The sequence below is a fragment of the Coregonus clupeaformis genome, chromosome 10, assembly GCF_020615455.1.
Source record: "Coregonus clupeaformis isolate EN_2021a chromosome 10, ASM2061545v1, whole genome shotgun sequence".
Classification (NCBI taxonomy): domain Eukaryota; kingdom Metazoa; phylum Chordata; class Actinopteri; order Salmoniformes; family Salmonidae; genus Coregonus; species Coregonus clupeaformis.
The window spans coordinates 8,620,321-8,630,530 of record NC_059201.1 but is presented as its reverse complement, the minus strand read 5'-3'; the positions used below and the strand labels follow the sequence as shown (position 1 = coordinate 8,630,530).

General features: G+C 40.5%; 1 protein-coding gene across 6 annotated transcripts in view; it reads left to right on the top strand.

Moving 5' to 3' along the window:
* The first annotated feature begins 375 nt into the window (after nucleotides 1-375).
* Nucleotides 376-10,210, top strand: part of LOC121574909 (transcriptional enhancer factor TEF-5) — a 62,191-nt gene continuing 52,356 nt past the window's right edge. For all 6 annotated transcript variants that reach the window (XM_041887585.2, XM_041887580.2, XM_041887584.2 and 3 more), the window contains exons 1-2: nucleotides 376-529; nucleotides 844-987. The gene's annotated coding sequence lies outside the window, so the exon portion shown is untranslated. The remainder of the gene's footprint in view (nucleotides 530-843; nucleotides 988-10,210) is intronic.

Below are 10,210 nucleotides of genomic sequence, written 5' to 3'. Positions count from 1 at the left end.
AATTGTAGTCTACAGGTCACAATATAACACACTTAATTTTGCATGAATTATCTATTCCACTGGCTTTACAACAAAGTAGGCTAATAATAGCAATAGAAAGTTTCACACTGAGCCAAACAAACCATGTGATATTTGCTGATACTATAAACATTTTACTGCATAGCTGATGTTGTCATTTTATGTGGCAGGGCCAGAGAACAAAAGGCAACTTCAAAGAATAATTATATATTGATAAAGACCTCTCTGGAATATCCTCCTGTAAAAGTCCTGGGGGTGGAGATTTGAGTGCAGGCACTGCCCCCAAGTATTTTGATTGACGGTACCCAATGGCTCCTCCTTGAAAGTTTTTTTCTTCGTTTTCCAGTGTAGTGCGTTCATTGATTTCATACCAAAGTCATACTTAACATTCCACTTACACTGTCAAACCAGGAGAAATATTACTGAAAACTATAAGGCGCCAAAAAAAATCTAGTATAAAAATAAGTAAGCCATCTTCGCTTTTTTCAGGAGGGGTGACTTCCAAAAAAAGGTGAGTAAGCATGAATTTGTTCCCTTTGTTTAAGAGCTTTCGGTGAAGTTTTCATGCTCTCATGGTGAAGTTTTCAGATCATTGTCATTTTTTGCATTTTTCCGTGGAACTCCCTGCCTTTGGGAGGGAAGAAAATTACGGATTGATCGGCTATATATATATATTGTGTGTGACTTTTTCTGTGTGCAGGACATCTTTGCTAAGCTTTAACTATATTGACTCTACTCATTGACAACCATAAGACGTTAGGAGGCTATTGCTTTCTTTGTCATTACTATGGGACAACAAGCATGTTTCCTTTCTTTTTCGTACAGCTTCTTGGATCTGGATCACTTTCCTCCTAACTTGTTCTCCAGAAGAATCAAGTCTTTACATACCCGAGGATTGACAGACAGAAAAGGCAAATTGGAGGAATACATAAGTCGATATTTTACGCGCTGTTTTACTGCGCCCCATAGGTAAGTGAATCACCCAATTTGGTAACATTGTGTCGAAGAGAAGAGGCCATATACGAGCCCCCCAACCAATTCATATTGCTAGCTACCGTTGCATCTTTAGAAGCTGACGTTTCAGTAACCAAAAACATATTGTGTCAAGTAACCAAAAACATATACGCACTACTAGGCCTAGGTCAAGAATACACATTTATTTCATCGTATTCTTCATCTTATTACGGTAATCTATTCTGTTATGTGTTCAATACAGGTTTACATAAAAAATTAATAGAAAATGGCAACACTGACAAAACAAATCTCTGTTTCACGCGAAACATATACACTGCTGATCTTGCTACATTTTGACATGGTTATTTATGCATATTAATAATATATGTAAATATACAACAGAGACAAAATATAGCAATCATACCATAACTTAGTCATAACTTATCATAACTTACCATAACTTAGTCATAACTTATCATAACTTATCATAACGTTAGTACACACACCAGAGCACCGTTTAAATGCACTGTTTGTTGTCTACCAAACTTTCAGATTGACTTAGGACACGTGGAAAGTATTTCCTATTTTTGTTCAAAACACATTAATTGTCTGTTTTTATTTTTTATTTTTTATTAATTTGTATTTAGATGTGCCATAATGAATGATGTATTATTCATTTGTGTGTATCCCTTTCTGACTTTGATGAGAAGGATTCTAGTATGTTACGTGTTGCTTCAAGACAGTACTCCACAGTCTGACAAAAAAGACAGTAGTATTTTTATTAATACTTGTGAAATTATACCACCCAATAGTTTAGAGTCTTAGGTAACAACCCTATTACAGCTGAGTCAATGCACAATAAATGTAGGCTACATGACAATTAGATGCCTCATCATCTCAGTTGTAATAACAGTTTGGACAGCCAAATTAGTGCAGATTTATAATCAAAACATTTCACAGTAGCCTACTGCCGGTATTTAAAGAAAACCTGACTCTTTCCAACAGTTTCTTTCAAACATCCTTTCTATTGTATGGGTAAATAATGTTTAAGTAAGGGGTTTGTACTTTCTTTAGAGTTGTGGATCTTTCTTGATCTCCTCCACAGGGACCAGTGACGTTTCACTGAAAATCTTTACTTAAGGATTTAATCCTTATGTTAGGATTTACAATGCATGGATCTGTGTGCTTATAATTGTATGACTATATAAATACCTCTTCAAGCATCACACCTTTCCTGTTTCGCTTATTAGAAATACAAAAATGTGTGCGATGCTTTGCATAAGATGTATTATTGTTCTTCTTTCTTAACAATCGTGTAAACAGGTGTACACAGCGATGCTACAGTACAATCAGTGTCATTCAACAGGTTTGGCCAAAAAATAGAATGTTGTCTTTCAGGTTCCTTGCTAGGTAATGTTGATAGCCTGTTAACATTTACGGTTGACATTATAGACACAATCTGTGTCTTTGTCATATCTCACACTGTCAAACATTCCTCTGTTACGTTCAAATGGTAAACGAGCCATTCATGTTTATTTTTTTCTCAAAAAAATACTCTGAAATGAGAACAGATTATTACAAAATATTTGACGCCACTCGGAAGATGCAACCAGTCAGTCACCATTTGGTCAAACCAAATCACACCAAATCACAATTTAGGGCTTGTTTATAATTGACATACGAACATAGTTGACATAATGGATCCATTCAAAGTTCCAAACACTAGTCCCAGGTCATCTGCATCCTACAGGCCCAACTGTAACTCTTTCAGATGGACTGAGTTGTTGAAGCACTGCAGGCATTCCCAGTTGCAGTTACACGTTCTCTGACTCTCGAGGAGATAGACCAGTGTTTGCCTATACTGTCAAATCAAATCAAATACATTTTAATTTGTCACATGCGCCGAATACAACAGGTGTAGAACTTACAGTGAAATGCTTACTTACAAGCCCTTAACCAACAATGCAGTTTTAAGAAAAATACAGTTGAAGTCGGAAGTTTACATACACTTAGGTTGGAGTCATTAAAACTTGTTTTTCAACCACTCCACAAATTTCTTGTTAACAAACTATAGTTTTGGCAAGTCGGTTAGGACATCTACTTTGTGCATGACACAAGTAATTTTTCCAAGAATTGTTTACAGACAGATAATTTCACTTATAATTCACTGTATCACAATTCCAGTAGGTCAGAAGTTTACATACACTAAGTTGACTGTGCCTTTAAACAGCTTGGAAAATTCCAGAAAATGATGTCATGGCTTTAGAAGCTTCTGATAGGCTAATTGACGTCATTTGAGTCAATTGGAGGTGTACATGTAGATGTATTTCAAGGCCTACCTTCAAACTCAGTGCCTCTTTCCTTGACATCATGGGAAAATCAAAAGAAATCAGCCAAGACCTCAGAAAAAAATTGTAGACCTCCACAAGTCTGGTTCATCCTTGGGAGCAATTTCCAAACGCCTGAAGGTACCACGTTCATCTGTACAAACAATAGTATGCAAGTATAAACACCATGGGACCACACAGCCGTCATACCGCTCAGGAAGGAGACGCGTTCTGTCTCCTAGAGATGAATGTACTTTGGTGCGAAAAGTGCAAATCAATACCAGAACTACAGCAAAGTACCTTGTGAAGATGCTGGAGGGAACAGGTACAAAAGTATCTATATCCACAGTAAAACAAGTCCTATATCGACATAACCTGAAAGGCCGCTCAGCAAGGAAGAAGCCACTGCTCCAAAACCGCCATAAAAAAGCCAGACTACGGTTTGCAAGTGCACATGGGGACAAAGATCGTACTTTTTGGAGAAATGTCCTCTGGTCTGATGAAACAAAAATAGAACTGTTTGGCCATAATGACTATCGTTATGTTTGGAGGAAAAATGGGGCTGCTTGCAAGCCGAAGAAAACCATCCCAACCGTGAAGCACGGGGGTGGCAGCATCATGCTGTGGGGGTGCTTTGCTGCAGGAGGGACTGGTGCACTTCACAAAATAGATGGCATCATGAGGAAGGAAAATTATGTGGATATATTGAAGCAACATCTCAAGACATCAGTCAGGAAGTTAAAGCTTGGTTGCAAATGGGTCTTCCAAATGGATAATGACCCCAAGCATACTTCCAAAGTTGTGGCAAAATGGCTTAAGGACAACAAAGTCAAGGTATTGGAGTGGCCATCACAAAGCCCTGACCTCAATCCTATAGAAAATGTGTGGGCAGAACTGAAAAAGCGTGTGCAAGCTAGGAAGCCTACAAACCTGACTCAGTTACACCAGCTCTGTCAGGAGGAATGGGCCAAAATTCACCCATTTTATTGTGGGAAGCTTGTGGAAGGCTACCCGAAACGTTTGACCCAAGTTAAACAATTTAAAGGCAATGCTAGCAAATACTAATTGAGTGTATGTAAACTTCTGACCCACTGGGAATGTGATGAAAGAAATAAAAGCTGAAATAAATCATTCTCTCTACTATTATTCTGACATTTCACATTCTTAAAATAAAGTGGTGATCCTAACTGACTTAAAACAGGGAATTTTTACTAGGATTAAATGTCAGGAATTGTGAAAAACTAAGTTTAAATGTAATTGGCTAAGGTGTATGTAAACTTCCGACTTCAACTGTAAGTGTTAAGTAAAAAATAGATAACTAAAACATTTAAATAACAAATAATTAAAGAGCAGCAGTAAAATAACAGTAGCGAGGTTATATACAGGGGGTACCGGTACAGAGTCAATGTGCGGTGGCACAGGTTAGTCTGTCTCCAGTACAGATTGAAGTTGACATATGCTGTTTGGTTGATATTGTGATACAAGTGTTGCTTTTTACAACTAGTACAGTTATACATATAGTAAGTGTAGTGTGTGATGTCTGTTGGAGCATTGTGGCAATATGAGTTTCAGTATAGGGAAACAGTATTTATGCTGACTGAGGGACATGTTTACGTCCCTGTTAGTGAGCATTTCTCCTTTGCCAAGATAATCCATCCAACTGACAGGTGTGGCATATCAAGAAGCTGATTAAAGGGCATGATCATTACACAGGTGCACCTTGTGCAGGGGACAATAAAAGGCCACACTAAAATGTGCAGTTTTGTCACACAACACAATGCCACAGATGTCTCAAGTTTTGAGGGAGCGTGCCATTGGCATGCTGACTGCAGGAATATCCACCAGAGCTGTTGCCAAATAATTGAATGTTCATTTCTCTACCATAAGCTGCCTCCAACATTGTTTTAGAGCATTTGGCAGTACGTCCAACCGGCCTCACAACCGCAGACCACGTGTATGGTGTTGTGTGGATGAGCAGTTTGCTGATGTCAACGTTGTGAACAGAGTGCCCCATGGCAGCAGTGGGGTTATGGTACGGGCAGGCATAAGCTACGGACAAAAAACACAATTTGAATGCACAGAGATACCGTGACGAGATCCTGAGGCCCATTGACGTGCCATTCATCCGCCGCCATCAGCTCATGTTTCAGCATGATAATGCGCGGCCCCATGTCGCAAGGATCTGTACACAATTCCTATAAGCTGAAAATGTCCCAGTTCTTCCATGGCCTGCATACTCACCAGACATGTAACCCATTGAGCATGTTTTGGATGCTCTGGATCGACGTGTACAACAGCGTGTTCCAGTTCCCGCCAATATCCAGCAACTTCGCACAGCCATTGAAGAGGAGTGGTACAACATTCCACAGGCCACAATCAACAGCCTGATCAACTATATGCGAAGGAGATGTGTCGCCCTGAATGAGGCAAATGGTGGTCTCACCAGATACTGACTGGTTTTCTGATCCACACTCCTACCTTTTTTTAAAGGTATCTGTGACCAACAGATGCATATCTGTATTCCCAGCCATGTGAAATCCATAGATTATGGCCTAAAGAATTTATTTCAATTGACTGATTCCCTTATATGAACTGTAAACAACTAAAATCTTTGAAATTGTTGCATGTTGCGTTTATATTTTTGTTCAGTATACTTCCAAATATTAGAGGTGATGCCTTGTAGAGCAGCCTGCTTTATATCATATTAGTGCAACCAAACACAAAAGCACTCTGGCCTATTGTAGCCTACACTCTTAGAAAAAAAGGTGCTATCTAGAACCTAAAAGGGTTATTCGGCTGTCCTCATAGGAGAACCCTTTGAAGAACCCTTTTGCGTTCCAGGTAGAACCCTTTTGGTTCCAGGCAGAACCCTTTTGGGTTCCATGTACAACCCTTTCCACAGAGAGTTCTATATGGAACCCAAAAGGGTTCTACATAGAACCAAAAGGGGTTCTACCTGGAACCAAAAAGAGTTATCCTATGGGGACAGCCAAATAACCCATTTGGAACCCTTTTTTTCTAAGAGTGTAGATAGTATTGGAGATTTTTTTAGGATTGACTGTGAAGTAATTGGAGCTACATGCACGAACAAGTAAAATACAGTTTTATGGCTGTTATTAATTATTTATACACTTTACTGGCAAAACATGCCTTTAGTTTCACAATTATGTTGTGTAATGAAACCAGGGAAATAGAGTCTTGTCTCTACCTATTTTGAGTGGTCCATTATAAAACAGAATCCATCAAACCATAATTTGAAGTTACATATTGTTGGTTTCAGTTTCCTGTGTTAGAACTGTGTACTGCACTGTTGGAGCTAGGAACACAAGCATTTCACTACACCCGCAATAACATCTGCTAAATATCTGTATGTGACCAATACATTTTGATTTGATTTGAAGTGTAATCCAACACAAACACTTGGTTGACTGAGGAAAGTTGAGACTGAAGATTGATCACACTTAATACACTTTAATATCTACAAAGCTGGACCAAATTACTTTTTCTCTGAACATGTGGAAATTGTGTGCATGTGGAAACAAAAGAAAGCAATGGAAGTATCCTTGGTGAATGAAGGTGTGATATATTAGATTGCGATGGAAGACAGAGAAGAGGAGGGTAAATCTGGGAAGGATTAACATTCTGCTGCTCTGACAGATTCTCCCTCTGTTCTCAGTGTGTTTATGCAACATGCATGTAGCAGGCTAGAGCTCTTGCTCTGCTCTCAGTCCCAACACAATCAGTTCTTCTCAAACAAACAGCAACACTGCAACTCATAGTCTGAATCTAGTCCATGGGCTAAGTATATTTTTACGTCACGCAGCTTTACTTGTAAGGCAAAAGGCCGTAGCTGCCTGTCTGCTTTAAGGCTCCTGGTCAATTATTAGATTATTTTAACCATATCCTCTTAGTGTCTCGTTTCTCTGTTGGTCTCCCTAGCTGTAGTTCCTCAAGCCAGGACAGAAAGGTGGTAGGACTGTTAAGTGCAGAAATTAACTTACAACTAGTTATGGGGGTGAAAATAAAGTTAGATCTCGAGATATCATTTTTGACCATATATCATATAGTTTTGACAATATCACAATATTATTTTTGCGCTAGTTGGCTGTACCTGCACCAAAACTGCTGTATTTTTCCTTCATAGCTTGTTCTCCATCTTCTTTTTAAATAGGGAGCCAATTTGTTTTCAGCATTTTTTATTTCCATGACTGATTTCTCATGGCTCTCTCTTGGCCCTCAGCAGCAGACATATGGTGAGCAATATGTTTGGAACATCAAATCGCAAATAAAATCACTGTATCGAATTGCAATACATGTAGAATCGTGAAAATCGCAATACATATCGTGTTGGCACCTAAGTATCGTTATAATATCGTATCGTGATGTCCCTGGTAATTCCCAGCCCTACTTACAACACGTCCTTTTCCAATTCAAAAACTGATAATATACGGTAGGTTGATGAGGAAAGTGCAATTTAGGAAACTTTTTTTTAGAAACTCTTTGGAGGGTGATGATATGGCTATTGTCCAGGCATTCATCACTCAGATCTTCATGCATTGGCATGAGTAATGTCATGTGTCCCTATCTTGGGTAATTTAACAATGTAATCAGGAAAATCTTTTTTATGTTGCCACAACTGTGATTTTCATGGTCATTAATAAAATGGGCTATTTGCTGTACTGCAATATAAACAGAGTGACAAGTCAAAAATATTTGTATTTTTAAAATCAACTTTTTTAAAAAGGTAACTGAACTCAATGACTATCACCCCGTAGCATTCACTTCTGTCATCATGAAGTGCTTTGAGAGGCTAGTTAAGGATCATATCACCTCTACCTTACCTGACACCCTAGACCCACTTCAATTTGCATATCGCCCCAATAGATCCACAGACGATGCAATCGCCATCGCACTGCACACTGCCCTATCCCATCTGGACAAGAGGAATACCTATGTAAGAATGATGTTCATTAACTATAGCTCACACTTCAACACCATAGTACCCTCCAAGCTCATCATTAAGCTTGGGGCCCTGGGTCTGAACCCTGCCCTGTGCAAACTGCCCTGTGCAACACCCCAGGTGGTGAAGGTAGGAAACAACACCTCCACTTCGCTGATCCTCAACACAGGAGCCCCACAAGGGTGTGTGCTCAGCCCCCTCGTGTACTCCCTGTTCACCCATGACTGCGTGGCAACGCAGGCATCCAACTCAATCATGAAGTTTGCAGACGTAGTAGGCCTGATTACCAACAATGACGAGACAGCCTACAGGGAGGAGGTGAGGGCCCAGGCGGAGTGGTGCCAGGAAAATAACCTCTCCCTCAACGTCAACAAAACGAAGGAGCACGCCCCTATCCACATCGACGGGACCGCAGTGGAGAAGGTGAAAAGCTTCAAGTTCCTCGGCGTACACATCACTGACAATTTGAAATGGTCCATCCACACAGACAGTGTGGTGAAGAAGGCGCAACAGCGCCTCTTCAACCTCAGGAGGCTGAAGAAATTTGGCTTGGCCCCTAAGACCCTCACAAACCTTTACAGGTGCACAATTCTGAGCATCCTGTATGGCTGTATCACCGCCTGGTATGGCAACTCCACCGCCCGCAACCGCAGGGCTCTCCAGAGGGTGATGCGGTCTGCCCAACGCATCACCGGGGGCACACTGCCTGCCCTCCAGGACACCCACAGCACCCGATGTCACAGGAAGGCCAAAAAGATCATCAAGGACATCAACCACCCGAGCCACGGCCTGTTCACCCTGCTACCATCCATAAGGCGAGGTCAGTACAGGTGCATCAAAGCTGGGACCGAGAGACTGAAAAACAGCTTCTGTCTCAAGGCCATCAGACTGTTAAATAGCCATCACTAGCCGGCTACCACCCGGTTACTCAACCCTGCACCTTAGAGGCTTCTGCCCTATATATATAGACATGGAATCACTGGTCACTTTAATAATGGAACACTAGTCACTTTAATAATGTTTACATACTGCTTTACTGATTTAATATGTATACACTGTATTCTATTCTACTGTATTTTAGTCAATGCCACTCCGACATTGCTCATCCTAATATTTATATATTTCTTAATTCCATTCCTTTAGATTTGTGTGTATTGTTGTGAATTATTAGATACTATTGCACGGTTGGAGCTAGGAACACAAGCATTTCGCTACACCACTTCTGGGGGTAGTGCTAAAAGGCAACCAACGTCTGCACAAATGTGCAGAGCTCATTAGTCATTCTTCTGTGGCTTTAACACAAACCAGTGAAGTAGGGCTGTCCCCGACCCCCCCAAAAAAAATCTTAGTCGACCTAGTCACCTGTTCTTTTCAATCGATTGGTCGAAATTTTTAAACATATTTTTAAGTAATTCATTTGCATTTTATTGCATGACATATGTATTTGATCACCTACCAACCAGTAAGAATTCCGGCTTTCACAGACCTGTTAGTTTTTCTTTAAGAAGCCCTCCTGTTCTCCACTCAATACCTGTATTAACTGCACCTGTTTGAACTCGTTACCTGTATAATAGACACCTGTCCACACACTCAATCAAACAGACTCCAACCTCTCCACAATGGCCAAGACCAGAGAGCTGTGTAAGGACATCAGGGATAAAATTGTAGACCTGCACAAGGCTGGGATGGGCTACAGGACAATAGGCAAGCAGCTTGGTGAGAAGGCAACAACTGTTGGCGCAATTATTAGAAAATGGAAGAAGTTCAAGATGACGGTCAATCACCCTCGGTCTGGGGCTCCATGCAAGATCTCACCTCGTGGGGCATCAATGATCATGAGGAAGGTGAGGGATCAGCCCAGAACTACAAGGCAGGACCTGGTCAATGACCTGAAGAGAGCTGGGACCACAGTCTCAAAGAAAAACATTAGTAACACACTACGCCGTCATGG